Genomic DNA, 18,542 nt, shown 5'->3' on the forward strand with positions numbered 1-18,542 from the left:
CATGAATATGCAGGAAAAGGGTTTATTCTATTTCTTATTCCTGCTTAGAAGATTCCATAGAGCTTTCTCCAAATATGTCTTTGCCAGCCCAGTGTTTCTATCATGATGAATGTCAGTCATTATGTGCAACTAATAAAGCAGAGGATCAAGCCAATTCATAATCTTGCTTGGCTGGCAATTCCATTTAGCCCTGCTTACCTATCAAGGTGTTTTAAGCTGCAAGAGTGTCAGCAAGTAGGCTCAATTAGGACATGACAGACATCCTTTCTGAGGAGGAAGTCAAAGCAAGCCCCTTAGAAAAAGAAATTAGCATCATCAGGCAAAACATTGGCCTATGTGGTCATCCTTTAGGTGCTGTGGCCTCTGGACCCCTACACCCATTTTTTTTTTAAAGAAAATCAAAATGGGTTAGTAGTCTGCTACTCTGTCAGTCCCTACAGTGATCCGATTAACCTCACTGCCTTTAAAGAAGAAAGTGCCTGGTGCCTGATGGCCTTCAGGAAAGCAGACAAAAGCCTAAAAGGCAAAACTTCTGGGCAGACAGCAGGAGATGGAGGTTTGTTAATATTCAATCCGGGGCTAGATAACAGGTATTGAAAGGTGCTTCCATTGTGGAAAATCACCATATACAGTGAAATTTGCCACTCAGAGTCCATTTGAAAAGCAAAAGCAATGAAGGATACAAAGCTTCCCCACTGGTGCCCTGGAGGGGAAGAGACCATTGGATTTTCTCTGGATTGGTTTTTGAGAACCTCCATATGTTGACTGTGGATGATGGAATCTGTAAACTAGCATTTCTCAAGGGAATGAGGTTGAAAAAAGAATCTAAAATGGCAGAAATAGATCATTCTGAGTCCTACACTTCACTTTTTCATTTTCTCTGTTCCAATATTACATTACCAACCTTTAGACTTCAAGTGTTCCAAAACCAGCACAGGATACAGAGTTCGAGAGGTTTTATGAAATAATTTTTGCTTAGACCACAGTTTTGAGATTAGCAAATGCTGCCTGGGTGGTAGTTCTTGTTGTGTATCTGGAGATGAAAGAGCAGCTCTGTGCACAGAGTTCCCTGGCAGCACAAGTCAATGATCTTAAAATGGACAACTAGAGAGCTTCTGAGTTTTCCCAGCTATTTTTTAACAAAAATAAAAGGCTAGTGCCATTGCAAAATGTTAACAGGCAAGCCAGCAACGTCACTCATGGGCCTCCAGAGTGCAGCAGATCAGAGGTCAGACTTTTTTTGACCTGACCAGTCACATACAACCTGGTGGGACACTTCCCTTTCATAAGACCACAACCGAGCCTCCATTTAACCAACTATTAGACCAGCAGCAACAATAAGGAAATGGACAACAAGCAAGAACATGGATCTTTACTTGCTGGGGAAGAGTGGGAGTGGAGGAAGAAACCACATTGCAATGCAGGTACCTTTCTTAGCAATTTTTTTTGTAGAAATCTATACTTGTAAATTGGTTGTTTTCAATCACATCAGTGTGTGTAAACACTGAAAATTACTGCCATTTTTATTTATGATCTGGTTCTAGAGAAAGTCGCTCATTTTCCCGTCCCTAAAGGGAGATATCCACTACTTTAAAGCAGATTGCAACAAAGACCTTGCAGGCGAGACTGAGTGATAGCAATATTGTAATTTATACACCCACATTCGTACAAACACGCACACGCAAACAGACAACTCCGTACTTCAATGTTACTAGCAATTTAAGGTATTTTTGTGCTTCAACTATGGGATGTGAAGGAACCAAGACAGGAGAAATCGGCGCACCGTAGCTATGGCTCCTTTGCGTTCTGAAGGGCTAGTAAACAACCAGAGAGGCTTTCTCGCGTCTCTGCCCAAGCAGCATCGCTTGTCACGACATTCAATTAACAGCTTCTAAAACAGGCAACCGCAGCGCTGAAAGTCATTTGCAGACTTCACCCCCAAAACAAATCCCTCCAACTTCTTAGCACTTAGGACCAACAACTCTCTGCGTTGTGTACACCGGGGCGGGGGATTTCTAGCACCGCACGGGAGGGGGTAGGTAATTTGGAACTGACTCAAAGAGCTGCTGGCTCTTTTGTGACCGAATTTCCAGGCAGTTAAACTTCTCTGACTACTGTGACATCTGTAGCTTTGCCAGTCGCACAGAAACTTTCCCTTCCTTCCAGCCCAGCCCCCTCCATCCATCAGTAAAGGTGCTGGGCGGGGAGGAAGTAAAAACGACATCAAAGAACCAGAATGTGGGGAGGAACGAGAGGAGCAGTGCCGAGAAAGAAGGGAAAGAGACCCGAAACACAGTCAGGCAAGCCGATCTGACTGAGTCCTCGCTCTCTTCCCTTTTCGGGAGGACGTGAGTTCAGGTCGGCCTTGACCGAAGGGACAAAAAAGTCGCAATCCGAAGTGTAAATGGAACTCTAATGGGAAAGAGGCGTGTGGGTCTGCCGATTTCTAAGTAGATGACAGGAAGGATCGATAACTAAATTAAAAGGACAGTGGATCATAGGTCTATTTTTTTGTTTGTTTGTTTGCACCGGGAAAATGGAAGTCCAAATAGATCGGAGCGATTGGTTTGTCGGTGGCAGAAATTCAGTCAAACTCTCTGGCGCGGCTTCCTTCCTTCTCCCCGGGAGTCGGTGCAGCTTCTCCGCCCCTCCAAGCTCCTTGGCCTTCCCGCCCTGGTGGCTCCGGGGGCGGAGGGAGGAAATTGAGGGTGGGGAGCGGAGAGGACAGCCGCGAGGGAACTTTTCATTCCGCCCTTCTGGTTCGTTCACCCATTCCCCTCCCCCACCACAAGCTGTCTAACAGGAAAATAAAAGGAAAGAAAAAAGAAAACAGGAAAGTTAACCAGTCAACGGAGGTGGGGGGAGGAGTGACAGGCGGAGCGGGATGAAGGAGAAAAGGCAGAGACCCACCGAGCTAATAATGGTGTCCGGCTGCATAAGGGGGAGCCTTGAAACGGGCCTGGCGAAGCTGCTGGGGAGGAAGAGGAAGCCGTGAGCGAAGGAGGCTGCTGGAGGGGAAGGGGGAGGGGAAGTGAGGCAGCGCCATCTTTTCGTGTCACAGTCCCAGAGACTGACTGCCTCGTAGTCCAGGCGCCGCCGCCGCGCTCCAGCTTATCGCTCGTTCGCTGGCTTTCTTCTAAGCCGCTGAAAGAGTACCTTTGAGTAGCCTTTTAGGCTCATAGCCCTGCAGTGTACAGAGCAGGGCAGACAAACACTCCCCTCCACCACTTCCCGCACCAGCCCTAGTCGCTGGTGTGGGGCAACAACCAAACCGATTTCAGGGCTTCTTTTCTCGTGCGCTGGCCCTTAACTTGGCGAATTCAGCGTTGTTGCAAAGAAGAAAGGCCGTGTCAAGCCTAGGACTACGTACTTTGCTTTCGTACGCAGTAACAGAGAGGCGGCATGTGGCGCACACTGGTTTTCCTTCTCTCTCTCCACCCCACCCCCACCCCCGCCCTAGTCCATAGCTCCTGCTCCCTCGCCAAGGCCGCCATTTGGCTCCTTTGGGTTCTCTCATTCTCTAGCGGAAGAAACCTTGGGGTTCAGGCCCGGAGATGCCAAGAGTAGCCAAGTGGCAACTTCCCGCCCGAGAGGGAGGGCTCTTCGCGCCCCTTTTGCGTCACCTTTCTATGCCTGAGGGAATCCAGCTGCCCGCAGTGCACCGCTAAAGCCCGGCTGAGTTGGGGTTGGCGACCGGGTGTTTTATTCTTGTGGCTTTTCCTTCTCACTTTCCGCTCATCCCCCATCTTGGGCTCGCAGGATTGGCAGAGGTTGCCGACTCGCGGCCCTCTTTCCACCCTCCGGGCAGATTTTACTGCATCTCTTGCTCTGGGGCCTGTGCCAAGGAAGACTCGACAACGGCGGTTCGTTCTGCAAAGAGCCGCTCGCTTTCCTCACCACACAGATCGTAGCTAAGTCATGGGTGGTATCACAGCTTGCCTCGGAAGATTTTATCTTATTTTCTCTCCCCCACCCCTGCTCTTCCCGGTAGCTTTATCCAAGCACCGTTTAAAGGAGGAAGGATGCTTTTCATTGTGCTTGGCAGGGTCAACTGCCTGCCCGTTCTAAGCTGTTGCTAAACGGCGCTTCGCGCTGCACAGCTCTGCCCTTTCTTGGCACCGAGAAGCTCCTTTGAGCCTGGCGTGCTCGACAGCGCGCGAAACACAGGCAGGGAGCCCGCTGGTCTCCAAACAGTTGGTTCTCTCCGCAGCGACGCCCGGGGAAGCCGATCCTAGTCTCCGCTCGCTCAGTCTGGTAGCTGGCTACCACACAGGAGCAACCGCACTGCCGTCTCTCGGACTTGCTGATGCGGGAGTGAGAAGGGAGCGGGAGCAGGGCTGGGGGAACGGGGATTTGATGGGTGGTTGGCTCCGCTTGGTAAAGAGGGATGTGAGGGAGAGGGAAGGGTGGGCTGTTTGCGTCTGAGAAGGGGAGGGCTGCCTGTCATTAGGGATGGGAAATCTGAAGCGGGGGTGGATGAGCCTGAGGGTTTTTTGTTTTGTTTTGTTTTGTTTTTGTTTTTAATCCAAGCGTCTTTGCGGGGAGGGGGAGGTTTCATTCCGGGGAGGCGTGCCTTCTGTTTCTAATAAAGAAAAGCGACTTTTCTCTAAGGAAAAGGGAAGGTGCTGCTGGTGGGGGAATTGCTTAAGATGATGGAGGTGTTAGTTGCCTTCTGGGGAGGTGTGTGCGTGTGTGCACTGTGGTCTTAGAAATGCAAAGAATGGCAACACCTATGCAAAGGGATGGAGGAAGGCAAGAGCATTTCGTGCTTTGGGGAGGGAATGTTAAAAGCAGTGGCCCCAGGGAAGGTTGGATTTTCTGCTGATTGTTGGCTGCCCCTATGGGAAAAGGATTAATAGATTGCAGATTGATGCTTGCTGCTCCTCAGAAAAAGGGTTTTCTGGAGAGACATTGACTGCCCTCGTAATAAAAGGGTGTGTGCGCGTTTTAGCTACCTGCCCTAGGGAAAGGAGATTGGCGAAGACTCTTTGTGTGCTGCGTGCGCTGCTGGATGGCCCCCTTGGAAGAGAGGCAGCCATCGGCGTCGGGAATGTTTGGCAGAGACTTGTCAGAGGGGATTTGATGTGCGTTATGCTGGGGGAGGTGCCGGGCTGCGCTTAGTCTGTTGGGAGTCTGAGGGGAGGTAGGAGAGTCATCTCCTGTTTCTAATAAAGGAATCGGCTTTTATGGAAGGATAAACGCAGGCAATCGAAGACGTGTGGGCTGCAGCCGCCGAACTTCGTTAGCTGCTAATCTTGCTGTCAAGATGAAAACCTTTTCCGATCCTTTGAAAGAGGACCGAAGCCTGACATACACAGTGGCGGCAGTCTCAGAAACACACACTCTTCTGTCCCGCATCTAGAACATCTCTCATGCCTTTCCAACTTCTGAAGGGATCAAATAAGCAAAGGGAAACAACGAGGCGCAACCCCCCCTAACAGTTCCGGCTTTGGGGGATTGCCAAGTTTTCTTTGACTAAGGGGAACTCTTGGGATGACTCATCACGGGCCATGATGATGCTTGTAAGGGCTTTCTTTTCTTGTCACCTGCAGTTGCTGACCCTAGGAAAGAGCTGCGACGGGCGGCTTCTGAGAAGGCCTAGCTAGATCCCCAGGCTGGTGGGAAATCCCCCAGTTAGTACTAAGAGAAAGCCTCCCAGGGCCAAGAAAGCTGAATATCTTCCAGTTTGTGGCCTTGAAATCCAGGACTGTAAATGTATCTGCGGTGCCTTTGGGGGATGAATGCCAGTGTGCCTGAAGTCTTCTCCTGTGAGCCTTTTCAAAACTTCAGGCAGAAGTTTGACAACTTTTTGCTTCTCTGTTGCTGTAAACTGCTGTGTCAGCACCTCCAACATGGGATTAAAAAAATAACTTGCATACTGATAAATGCTTTTAAGATGTATTTCTAGGCAAGCTACAGTCTGGCCAATAGATCTGACTTAGTAGTATATTCCATGGACTTACCAATGGAATACCATCAATGAAATATTACAATGATACCAATGTCATTGTGGCTCTGTCCAATGCTGCAGTGGCCAGCCTAGGCAAGCACACTGAAACCACTCTGTCCAGATGCTTAAGTATGAATTTAAGATACATTTATTTGGACATAGGTCACATTTAATATATCAAGTTTTTCTTCAGTGTCAATGTGCCTCTGTCTGGCTGAGAAAGGTATTCCATTTCTGACCTCTCTCTGTTATTTGGTTTTCTATACATTAGATGAATCTAGTTTCATCTAAAGGTTTTTGGAAGGGTGTATTTCTCAGTTGTCTTACTTGCAAATGTGCTGGGTTCAGAATTTCAGTTATTGTGCAAGATTGAAGTTTTTAACTCCATTTCATGAAGGAGACATGGTTCCTAGTAAAGGCATTGTTGCAATGGGCTGTAATCCAGAAATGCTTCTACCGCTATATAAATATATTTACCTGGAGATGCTGTGTTTTTACTTGCCTCTCATACTTGTAACTTATAGAATGTCAAAGGAAATGAATGTGATTATATAAAATTTAGAAACTCGAACATTTTGAATTAAGGAATGCCATATCTGACACAACCTTTGGTGGCCATGCTTACATGACACAATGAACCACAAAATAGTCAAAACACATTTAGCTAGCATGCACTTCACTTGATGTTTAAGAACGTTCTGCAAACTCAGCAAGTTGAACTAACTGTATTTAACTTATCTATGAGTACACCTGCAAATACAGACTGTGAGCTGATTTTTCCTGCATAGGATGGTGGGGTATAGTTCTTAGTCTGCCTGAGAGAGTTGCAGTATATCTGGAACCACTGTGTCAACTCTGAAAACTGATGAATTGAAATGATATCATTGAGAAGCATTTTCTCCAATAGGTGATCAAACAAACATCTATTTAATCCATGATGGTTACACATAGGCAAGTGATTTATCTGTATTGCAATTTTGCAGTTTTAAAATAAATAAACCTGCATAAAACCAATTTATCTTCATCCTCTGGCACTTAAAACTGACAGAATTTATAAAAGTTAGGTTACCTTGCTACCCTATCAGATATCTTCTAGGAAATTTGGACTGTAGTGCCTATAATTCACAGCCAATAGAATAGAATATTGCTTGCGGAAGTTATGAATACTGGGAGTTGCTGTTTACAGGGCACTAGGTTGGGGAAACCTACCCTATAATTACTTCTATCTTTTAAAGCAAGCAAGGATTATACATTTATGTGTACATCTTGGTCCCTGCTCATAGTTGCAACCACCAGAGTATAGAATTAGAACCCAAGGGGGCTTTCCTTCAAAATAATTTAGTCTCATCTAGCAAGTTAGTCAAGTTGAAAAGCACCTGGGGTGGACCTCTGAGTTTTGCTGCAGTTATTCCTCTTGCTTTGTCACAAGCTTGGGTTTTCTTCTCTCTTCTCTGCTTAAAATGTAAGCAAACAAGTATCAAACCCCAGCTACCCCAGTAAAGAAGAAGGAAAACAAAGAGGACTCCTAGTGCTTTAGTTTGTGTTTCTTTTGGACATTTTTCCTTTGCAAGTTGTCCTGATAACAGAATTACCTGCCTAGTTCCAGTGAAGCCACAAATGAACGTATAAATAAGCCAATAAGACAGCTACCCTTCCCCACTTTCTTGCAGCTGCTGCAGTAGGAAAGAGGCTAATATGCTTCTCTGTATTGCAGAGATCAGGAGCCTGGACTAACAAATCCTTGTAATTTCATTACTGTCTAAGGTGAACAATTGAAGCCTGTAATAGACTGGGCAGAAAGGAAATGGGTACCATTTGGCTTGGGTGGCATAAGCCCAGGCAAAAAGAAGTGAGCAGATTTAAACAATCTCTCCTGCATTTTTGAGACCAATGCTTTCTTGAAAAACAAGAATGTTTGCAAACTGATCTGTTAAATTTATAGTTCCAATTAGATCAGATAAAAACTGAGTTTAGCCATGTATGCACCTAGACTTATCCATTGGAGTTCAATGAGATTCCCAGTTTAACTATTTGCATATTGAGGCAGCCTGTTTCCAGACTGACATAGAATTAAAATCTCAGAACCAAACCCTCTTTGGTTTTACTTAGAAAAACATGCAACCAGGCAGCACTCTGGACATTTTCATTTTTCAGGCCTACAAACAAGGTTTTCTGTTTAAATGCTAAACCCATTTCAGTCTTTTTCCTGTTTTGTTTTTTGAAGTATTGGCATTATAGGGCATTCCTAGTGTTAGAAAGTTTTCAGTGACGGGTTTTGTGCTTTGCCAGAAGCTCTTGCTTGTAATCTGTGTACCTTCAAGAAACCAGGGAATCCCTTGCTGGATGCCTCTCAGTCATCAAAGAAATTTTGTCTTTTCCCCTTTTTGGTGAAAAATACATGCTTTAAGACTCAAGTCTTTCCCCAGTTCACACCATTTCTCCAGCCCAGCTCTAAGAATTTGCATTGTCATTTCCTCTGCTCTGCTGTGAATGCTCTTCAGCCTGAATGGAAAAATAGCTGCCTCATACTAGTTATTGGGCCACAAGAATTTTCCAGCAGTGTGTGCTCTACCTCAAAGTGGGCTTCTGGCATGGCCTCTTACGTGGTTCTGGTTTTCAATAGGGAGGAACCCATGGTGGCTCTGAGAGGCCATTATAATGATTCCAAAGCCCCAACCGTGGGGAAGAGAGGATTGCTGGTTCATTTGGAATAGAAAGAGGCAGAAAATGACTCACCACTTGTATCCAATCACTAAAGCCGAAGCTATGTTGGCTGGAAGATTGTGGGTTTTTCTCCTTTCCAGCATTATAGTGAAGTTCAGCAGAGAAACTGCCCAATGGCTGTTAACCAGGGCTCTCTGTGTAAAATTCAGTGACCAGCCTGTACTTGGACTGTACCACCTTGGATGCTGAATAGGAGGGGGGCACTTTTTCAGATGACCAAAAGAGAACCTATGTCCCTTATTTGCAATCTGAAGTCTAGTGACACCATTATCCTCAGAGTGCAAGAAGGGGAATCTATTATTTCTGCCCCTCAGGTTATCTGTATTTTTGCAGGCTTGGATGGGATTGGATGGGATTTATAGCTAAAAGGCACTCAAGCTTGCTTGGGTTAAAATGCCTTGATGAGAATGCTTGAGCCTTAACCAGGTTACTACTCTCCTTTCCCCAATCAAGTGCCATTTGAAAGTCTTTGGGCTAAAGTGCTCCAATAGTTTTGATATTTGGGGAAGGAACTAGACAGATGAATGGTAATTTTAATTTAGCCAGTTATCCATAATAAATACTGGAGCCACAAGGCAGGTATATCATAATATGACATGAAATGATATAAAGTCTGTCCATATGACTGTTGAAATGATATCAAGACTCCACATTACTGTTATTTTGGCCCAGCAATAGCTGTATGACTAGATGCTATAAATCACTAATGCAAAAAATAACTGAATTCCCATCTAAAATTTCAAGACTGAATGAGCCCAATTTACTTTTCTGTAAACCATTCCTGTCTTTATTCAGACATGTAGCTAAGTAACCCTAAATAACCCAGAAAATGTTTGGATCCTGAATCTAGCTTTGCTAAATTGGATTAATTGGATGGGAGAAGGACCAGAAAGAAAAAATGATGAAAATTATTGGACACGTTTATTCAGAAAAACCATTCTTGAGAATGTTATGTTTCAATGTTGAAACACAGTTTCAAAGAATTTGGGAAGTATTATTTCCTAACTGACTACTGGGTAGCGTAAATGGGTTATAACAGATACACATTTGTATAAACATAGCTTTACATATTGTCCTAAGGTTGATGCTTTTCTAAGACATTCTGCCTCACCAACTTGTTTCTAGTAGAGGTGGGACATCTATTATTTGGGTTGGTCAGTGGAAACTAAACCTGTCCTCTCTTGCTGGCTTGCCTCAACAGTTCTCCCTTACAAACAGCCATCTCTTCTGAGAGCTAAGAGAACTGAACAAGGTTGCAGAGCATAGCCTTTCCAGAGCTTGTTACCAATGCTTTGTGATTGTTTGTCAGAACAAGAGGCTAGATTCCCCTTTCACACCATCAAGCATGTCCCTGGCTTCCCTTTTCCTGCTGTACCCCAGAAATGACAGGCAGCTCAACCTTCTGCTCTATGGCAAAGGGCCTTCTTGGAAACTCTCCCAGGATTTCCTGGCCTAACATGCAGTCAAAATGGCTGGATTATAAACAGCCATTAGTGGCCAGGGTTCAATTGCAATAGTTCTGGCAAAATTTGATATAGGTGCTTAACATAATAAATATTCCTTCTGAATGATGGTCTTTTCAGTTAATCAAACTAATTTCATTATTGGTTTTCAAATTGGCATTCTGAAAACATTTGTATGCTGCATATAGTTTAGATAGATGATTTTAAATGGTCCAAAATAGTAGTAAACACTTTTCACTACATTAGGATGCATTACATTAGGATCATTTCCTTAATTTCACTCAATGTTCCGCTCCTATGCAGTCACTGGATAAATTCCTGACTTCTGCCCCAAACCTTGTCTTGAATATGCAACCAGGCTCCCATTCAAAGTATGTTTTCTCTGAAGAAGAAATAAGGAACCTGCGTCTTTTCCATCATTTCAGATGTAATTGATTAAATCTTCCAGCCTTATATATCCAGAACTTGGTGGGTCAAAGTTTCCTTACCTGTCTTTTAAAATAAGTAGTGTTGATTTTTCAAGTATACACTATTTTTATTTTTCACATTTTTGAACCACATATCTTTAAAAAAAAATCAATTTCCAGTTATTCATTTATTATGTATTATAAGCTGGTTTATAATTGTGCTGAGAAAACATTATATTAAATTAATTTAAAGAACATAATACATCACCAGTGGCAGATGATCTTTTTTCTTTTCTTTTTTCTATTTTATTTAATAGGTTTACTATTAACATACTTATGTCAGAATAATATCACTTTATACTACAGGTGGAGTCCCATGTATCCTAACAATAACTATGTAATGAGGGCTGCTTTTTGCAATCTCTTCAGCATTTAATTGTTTATTTTGTTTGGGGTTGTTAGTTTGAAATGGGAAGAGGCTTTCTGTCAAATATGGTCTGAAGTGGCATTGTCAGGAGAGTGCTATACCTCATCTGCTGTTTATACAACTGGACCAGAGATAGGAAGAATAATATGAGGGAAGACTATAGTACCGTACTCCCATCTAGATAGAGTAGACCACTATTGTTCACTAACATATTTTCCACTGAAATCGATGTTTTTTTCTTGGTTGGAGATAATTACTACTTTCGAAAAAGTAAACCATGGAGCAGAAGAATGGGAGGCACCTTTATGTGATGCAAAGAAGTAACAGGTTCCCAGAGTTTCCTTGGGAAGACTTTGGAAGTGATTTGCCATTGTCTTCTTCCTGGGGTTGAGAAAGTGACTGGGCCAAGATCACTTGGCTGGTTTTGTCTCTAAGATGGAACTAGAATTCAGTCTCTCAGTTTCTAGTCTGGTGCCTTAACCACTACACCACACTGGTTCTTTTACAGGCACAATACTCAGTGATTTCCATGTCCTTCACTGGAAGGAAAGAAGGAGAAGCAGCAAAGAAAAAGTTTGCTTTCTCTAAGCTTACCCTCCCCACCCAAGTCAAAAAATAGAAGGTTGAGCAGAACTACACTGGTAAATTCTATAAATTATATAGACATGATCACATATTCACCAAACCAGAACTTTTTTCTTTGACAGGCTGGCTCAATTATTTTTGTTTTTCCAGTGTTAAGGTTTCAGAGATAGAAAGGCTTGTGAGTTCTCTCTCACTTGTTGGCAGAGTGTGTTTATGTATATGTGTGTATTACATGTCTAAAACAAGTTTTTTTTCTTGTCTAGTGACTATATGAGTGCTTTGTGTATATACCAGTGTAGATGCCAACTGATTATCCAGTAGAATTGCAACCAGTGAGTTTTTAATCCCTTCTACAGTATTCTTAATTGGGTCTACTCAGAAGTAACTATCATTAATTAACCAGGAAGCTGCTTCCAAGTCACTTCATTTAGAATTACAGTACAAGCATTTGACTTTCTAAAATAAAACACAATATCTGCTAAAATATGGTTCTGCATTGGGTAGATGTCCCTGTGTTATAGTTGTAATACAAAATGCTAACACAAAATTTGGTTACTTTTGTGCAGCAAAGGCATATCATAAGAAATCAAGAGACAGTGGTTGGGAAAATAAATGGAATTCTAGATTACTACATAAGAAATTCTATCTATTGTAGCCAGGGTTTGGTGTGTGTGTGTGTGTTAAATAAACAGCAATTCCAACGTCTTTTATTTTCCTGATGGTGAAATCAGGCGTGCAAGACTGATCATATCTGCTGTATAAGGCCAAGCCAAGGTGGTCTTATTTTGCTATTCAGATTTCTACATTCGCATTAAACCAGGCTCCCAGGAAGCGATAGCAGCAGCTTGATTTAAGGCACACTCAAGGAGGGCCATTCAGAGCTCAGAACTGCGTTATTTGTAGGTGCCCCCCCCCGCATTCGTATCTGAGCAAAGCCCTAATGAATTTAATCTGAGCGACACCCTTAGGAAGGAGAAAAGGACTGAATCGAGGGCGGAGGTTGATCAGACCCCGGGCCTCCAGCTCGCAAGGCCTTTTTGATTGATAATGTGCCTTGCTAAAGACCAACCTCCTGCTTTTCTGGGCAGAAGGCATTGTTAGCCGGAAAAAGGGGAGCGAACAACCACGTGGAGTTAAGAAATAGGAGCTCAGTGAATCCGTTGCCTGGCCAGAGCAGCTAGGGGAAGCCAGGCGGAAGCAGCCAGGAGCACCGAGATCCCATTCCCCTTTTGGCCAGCCATTAACAGCAGCAGCGTCTTCAAGACTAATTCATGAGATAGGCAGGACACGTACCCAGGACTGGGCGTGAAGTTCTCGTTAGCTTTCGATAAACACCATCTGGAGCGCCGCTGTCTCCAGCTCGCTCTCGAGTTTTTCTTTCCCGAGTGCAGCACAGCGGCCTGACCTCTAAGTCAGCTCCCCGAGGACAGGCGAGAGGGGTCTGGCGATGGCGATTTCAGTTCCTTCGTCGGCATGTCCCTCGGCGGGAATTCCGCTCACCAAACACCACGGGGAAGGAGACAGGGAGCGAAACACCAATGCCGTGGTTGGGCCGTTGGGGATGCCGAGATTTGCAGTCTCAGGAAATCCTGAAGAAAAAATGAGGGGAGGGGAAAAGCCCAACGCACGCAAAGGAGGGGCAGAAAACCAACTAGTCGAGGTTTCCACTAAGAACGTAGCTGCAAGGGCCTCTGTGCCATGAGGGAATGATGGAAGAATGCAGCTTCCATAGGCAGCCCCAGAGAACCCGGTTAAGCAAGGGCGTAATTGGAATCAGGCAATCTGGGTTCAGCCAGGAGCGTGGCACGTCTCCCCAGGATTGCCGGGGAGTTTATCTTTAAGAGGGTCGGATCATAGTCCTCTGACAACTCAAGTTCTTTTAAGGCTACAGCCTTAACACTAGATAATGAGTGATAAAATATGCTTCAGAAAGTTTGGGGGAAAAAACAGCACTTGAAGGGTTTAAATAAGGAAATAATTAACTTTACCAGTTAAGACTGGTAACTCCGAAAAGGAAGGTGAAGTAAAACATCTTACTTCTACTTAGTTCAACCCTCAGTTTTCAGCTGTCTCTATCTCGTGGGTTCAGCCAATAAATTTTAATGTCTACATTAGTTATAAAATGTATGTTTTATAAACAGAATTACAGTATAATAGGTTGAGTCCTTGTGTTACTTATGGGAGGAGGTGGAATAAGTGCAATGTCTTCAGACCTATAAACTCATGAACAGAAAACAAGACTGAATCCGCCCCAAACGGATTTAAGTTCTCCTTTCAGGCCCTTCTGAGGAAAATCTTTCCAAAGCATTTCCAATGCAGGAGAGACATTTCATTTAAAACTTGTTCCCTTCCCCCTTAAGAGCATTTATTCGACTGCTTAGGAAATCGGTGTCTTTTTGTTGTTTCTATCAGCTGTTTAGAAAGCTGAAGAGCTTGTGTGTACACCCAAGGTTTCAGGTTTCAAATGTAGGTAATTTTCCCTCCTACTTTGAGAGGAAAAAAAAGAGGTAGGCCCACCTCTTTCTTCTTTTCTACGTATAAAGATGCAAGCCAAAAGCAGGAACTATATAAAATGTTTTCAGACCAGAAAGTTGTTCAAAGGAACTCCTATTTATTTCCCTTTAAACATAAGAGATGTGCATGATTAGAAAAGGGAACTTCAGAAGTGTTCTGGCATATTGAGTAAGCCACATATTAGACTAGGAAAATGTAGCTAGGATTCAGGTTTAAACGTGCTTTCTTTTCCCCCACAGATTCCTGGACTTCTTGATGACAAACAGGCAGATCATAGTTTTTCTGGAGTTCTGTGTATTGGATCTTCTTTTCTCTATTTTTTTTTTGGTCTTGATGTAAACAGCTTATACCCGCTTTTAAAGACTGGGGTGAAAGGGGGTGGGGATATAATTACCACTCCAGTGGATGATAATAAAATTTCATTCATTTTCACCGGGCTGCTTTATGGTCCCTTTCCGAACTTGCTACTTTTCATGGTCATTAACAAGACCTGTTCAATTAGAAGCAGGTCCCAACGGAATATAACAGACTTCCTGAAAAGCATGTTTAGATCTACAGTTCTTTTACACAGTTGGAAGTTTTTCGAGCAAGGATCGGAAGTAAGAATCAGAGACGACTGCACAATTACTGCTCAAGTTTCTTACAAAGCCAGACCCATCATGCTCAGTGCGGCTTGTTCCAAAGCATATACATATAGACTGCTGACATACTTAACAATTCCTACTTGTGCCTTTTTTCACTAGAGATGTATCTCATCATCCAGCCATAGTTGTCGCGACATAAAGCCTGTAATGAAATGAAGCCTGTCTTCACTGCTAACGTATCGGCCAAGCACTGGTTGGTTGACACGATAGATAAATCTCTGTAATGGGGACCGGTACTACCCTACTCCTGTGATAAATTGCCATGGAATGCGCGCGCACCCCCCACTTCTTGAGGTACAGTTATTTCCTGTAGATTGCGTCTTGTGAATTCCAGCCACCGCTGAATGCAGTAAAGAACCACTAGTCGCGAGCGGAAGAACCGAATAAGCGAGTATCAGTCAAGATGGGCGTCGCAAACCCGACATCCACCAGCTGACCTACTAAGTCAAAAATACCACTCTCGCAGCCGATACGCCAAAGGACCAGCGTCCCAGCGATCTGAGGGAAGCCGGCCTGCGAAGTGCTCCCCGCGATTTCCAAGTCACATAGAAACGTGTTTGAAAATTTCAGAGACTACGGTCTCTGACTACAGAGCATTGCCTTTCAGAAATCAAACGAAGGGAAGCCGTTTGTTATTCCGGAAAGTAGCTGCTGAAAAACGAATGTTTCTCATTACAACAGAAAGGCTCGGGGCAACGGGGCGGGGGCGGAAAGGCAGAGCATCCCACGATGGGACAAAAATAGCGAATAGGGAAGACGAGCCAAATGAAGAGCTGTGGGTGCAGAGCCGATTAACAAAACACGGGAGGAGGGAGACGCTCGAGGAGAACGACGGTTTGTATGCTTCTGGAGAAGCGAGATAATGGAAAACGGTTCGTTTGAGGGAGACTTAAGTATAGGTTGGAAGGAAGGCAGAGCACACGCCGTACTCTTAAAAAAAGGAGGCCCTGAGAGGCATTTCCGTGGGGGGAGGGGAGCGCGCTGGTCAAAGAAGATGGAAAGTGCAAGGGGGGCATATGGGAAAGGGGTACACTGTGCGTGACAATAGAGCGCGTGGGAGGGGAGGGGGAGACAAAGAAACAGTCCTTCTGGGGCTCTCGGGGATGTGAGAGCAGAAGGAAAAACGTGGCGGCCAGAGAATGGTCTCACCTGGAGTGGGGGGGGGAATGGTTCTCCCTTAACAAGGAGAACAAGGATGACTTCCGCGGCATGGGCACTTTTTCCTCGCCGTCATGAAGGCCGAGGGACAGCTGCGAGCGGCACAGAAAGGTGCTGTGAGAAGGCGGGGGACGCATCCTGAGGCAAAAAGCGGCTTGCACTGCTGGGGCGAAAAGGCAAAGCAGCCCGGGCGGCGAGCGCGGCGGTCTAGCGCTGGTGTCTGGCTGCGCCTGCTGCTGGGGCTTTGACAGCTTGGCTAAGCGGAGGGAGAGGAGCTTTATGGTAATTGCAGCTCTCCACTGGCCTTCTGGGTAGCGAGCCGAGCCGAGCAGGGAGTCTGGAAGGGGGCGGGAGACTTTCCTTTTCAACCTCTCTTGGTCAAAAGGGGAGCGGAGTCTCCTCAGGACGCCCTCAGGCGAAGAAGCAGGCAGGGCGTGTGGAAAGGGGGGCTTGTTGAGACCAGATCAGCCAAGAGAGAAACAACGAAAAGCCAGGAAACAGAACGGTGGGAGGGAAAGTGGAGGAGGAATCAATTAAGAGGAGAAAGCGAAGAGCCTTGGAACAAGAAAAAAGCGAGGCACTCGTGAGTGAGGGGAGAGAGATTCGCTGGGAGAACACGGCGGCGGCATTGCCTCTGCTTCTGCTGGAAGCGGCTCCCTGAGTGCTACACCCGCGGGGGGAGGAGAGAGAGAAGGGGGCGGGGAGGAGGAGGAGGCCGTGCGGGGGGGGGGACCGTGCAGCAGACGGAGCCCGCTCTCCCAGCGGCAAGGTGAGGAAGAACGGCTTTCCCGGTGGATTAAATCCCCAGAGCCAACCCAACCACACACACGCACACTCACAGCCGCCGCCAGGACACGGGCTCTCCGAAGGGAGGGGGAAAGGAGCCTGTAGGCGCCGCCAAGATCAGTCCCGAGAAGCCACAGCAGCAACATGGCGTTACTAAAGCGGAGCCGAAGAGCAATCGGAGGGAGCCCGGCGGGCTGTTGAACTCAGCCGAGGGAAACGCTGGCATTCGGCCTCTCTCCGCCCACTCGGCCCCACCTGCCTCTGGCTAGTTGAGCCGGGGTCAGTTTGTCAGTCTCTGGGGCAACTCCGGCCTCTCGCTTCCGAGGTCGTCAAACTTTTCTCGCTCACCTAGAAAACGGACGCGGCTCACTCGAAAAGGGACAGGCGACGGCAGCGCTGGACTCGGTGTCCCCGGCAGCGTCTCTGGAGCGGAGACTAAGGTCAGTGATCTTCGCATCAAATGCTCCTCGCGTTTCGCGGAAGCGCCGCGGCGGGCCAGCCACCTGAGGGACCCCAAGCCTGACTCGTCCGAAGAATCTGTCTGTCTCCTCGCTTAGACTTCTCGGCTTGTGCTAAAGTAAGAGCGAGGCTAGGCGTTCTTTTCCTTCCACACCAGGTGTGGCTGGGATGCGTGTGAAGGTGCGCATGAGAAAGAAAGAAATAAAAAGACAGCGCGCGCCTTGCTTGAAGCCTGCCTTTCTAGGGCTGGGATTGTTGCCAGAATTTATTTCAACTTAAAAGAATCCGGAATCCCAGGAGGAAAGCGGAATAGAGAAGACAGAGAGATTAGCAAATCCAGCGGTCGCAGCCTAGATGTTCCCTGGCTGAGAATTGCGGGTGGGGTACTCCGGGGACGATTGTGTCGTGCGGGCTGGCTAGAAGTTTGGTAGCAGTTGGGCTGTGAAGCAGTGTGTGTGTGGGGGGGGGGGGCGATGGAGAGACGAGAAAAGAAAAGCTGCCGCTCGCGGTCTGTCTGCTCCAGCAGGAAAGTGGGGGCAGGGAGGGAGAGCTTACGGCGTCTCATTCTCTTTTATCTCTCCGATTTGGAAAGGCCTGTAAAAGCCCCACCTCTGGCAGCCGCCACTTTTCGGCTCCCAGGGGGAAAGGGGAAAGTGGGTGGAAGGGAAAAACGCTCAGAGCTCGATCGAGGAAGCTCAGGGCCCCGGGAAGTATTGCTGGAAAGGCTCTTTGGTTCGTCCTTATGGATCGCTGAGCAGCGGACTAAAAAAGATGAGTGCCGGGAACTGAATAGTGACGTGTGGCTGAGGAAAAAGACTTCTGTATCTCAGTGGGTCTGCTTGTTTTCCTAGGGACTCTTTGAGAAAGCCTGTGGGGGCAGTGACTGGTTTTTTCACCGGTGGTTTTTGAGGCCACTGGAGACTCGATTTGGCGGGGTGGGCAGGGGATATTCCAGTGATAGTATTCCGGTTCCAAGAATGTGTGTGAAGAGCGTGGGGCCCAATATAACAGTTGGTAATCTCGCGGGTCCGTCGCATCTTCCATATAGCTACGGGTAGCTTAAAAAGTTGTCTGGTAGTCCCCGGGGCAGAGAAAGGTGCCCGCTCCCCGCTTCCCCATCGACTCCAGGGATGCCAGAGCACCGTGTCTGAGGCACGTAGCTCCTTTTTGTCTCGCCCAGCTGCTTCGGGGGCGATCTTTCGCTTGTGACGCTTCGCTTACCTTCCGTGCTGGCATGCTGGCTATATCTCAAACTCACAAGAGCGAGGTACGTCGGCGGCTCCGGAAAGAGGGCTGGGTCGAGAGGAGTGTCTTACCCGCGCAGAAGGATTTTGGCAAAATTTGCGTTTTATTTTAATGGCGATCGCCCAGGAGCCTGTTTCCGCATTATTCTAACGATCCTCCCTCTGGGGTTTCCGTCTGTTC

The 18,542-nt window shown here is 46.3% G+C and overlaps 1 protein-coding gene and 1 long non-coding RNA gene across 11 annotated transcripts in view; both read left to right on the forward strand.

Moving 5' to 3' along the window:
• The window catches only part of LOC148113409 (uncharacterized), a 68,939-nt gene extending 54,437 nt beyond the window's left edge, over positions 1–14,502 (forward strand). Inside the window, exons 1-2 of one of the 2 annotated variants that reach the window (XR_015734489.1) lie at positions 1,090–1,424; positions 14,310–14,502. This is a non-coding gene — a long non-coding RNA (uncharacterized LOC148113409). Of the gene's footprint in view, positions 1–1,089; positions 1,425–14,309 lie in introns of those variants that run through there. The other variant, XR_015734490.1, reaches the window with a different exon arrangement.
• Positions 14,503–15,231: 729 nt separating this feature from the next.
• The window catches only part of BCOR (BCL6 corepressor), an 85,284-nt gene continuing 81,973 nt past the window's right edge, over positions 15,232–18,542 (forward strand). For 3 of the 9 annotated variants that reach the window (XM_034423828.2, XM_034423827.2, XM_087895216.1), the window contains exon 1: positions 15,849–17,098. The gene's annotated coding sequence lies outside the window, so the exon portion shown is untranslated. Of the gene's footprint in view, positions 15,549–15,847; positions 17,099–18,542 lie in introns of those variants that run through there. The other 6 variants (XM_034423829.2, XM_087895218.1, XM_087895217.1 and 3 more) reach the window with 5 other exon arrangements.

This window comes from Pantherophis guttatus, chromosome 5 (genome assembly GCF_059756535.1).
Source record: "Pantherophis guttatus breed Tessera chromosome 5, ASM5975653v1, whole genome shotgun sequence".
NCBI classification, from domain to species: Eukaryota; Metazoa; Chordata; class Lepidosauria; order Squamata; family Colubridae; genus Pantherophis; species Pantherophis guttatus.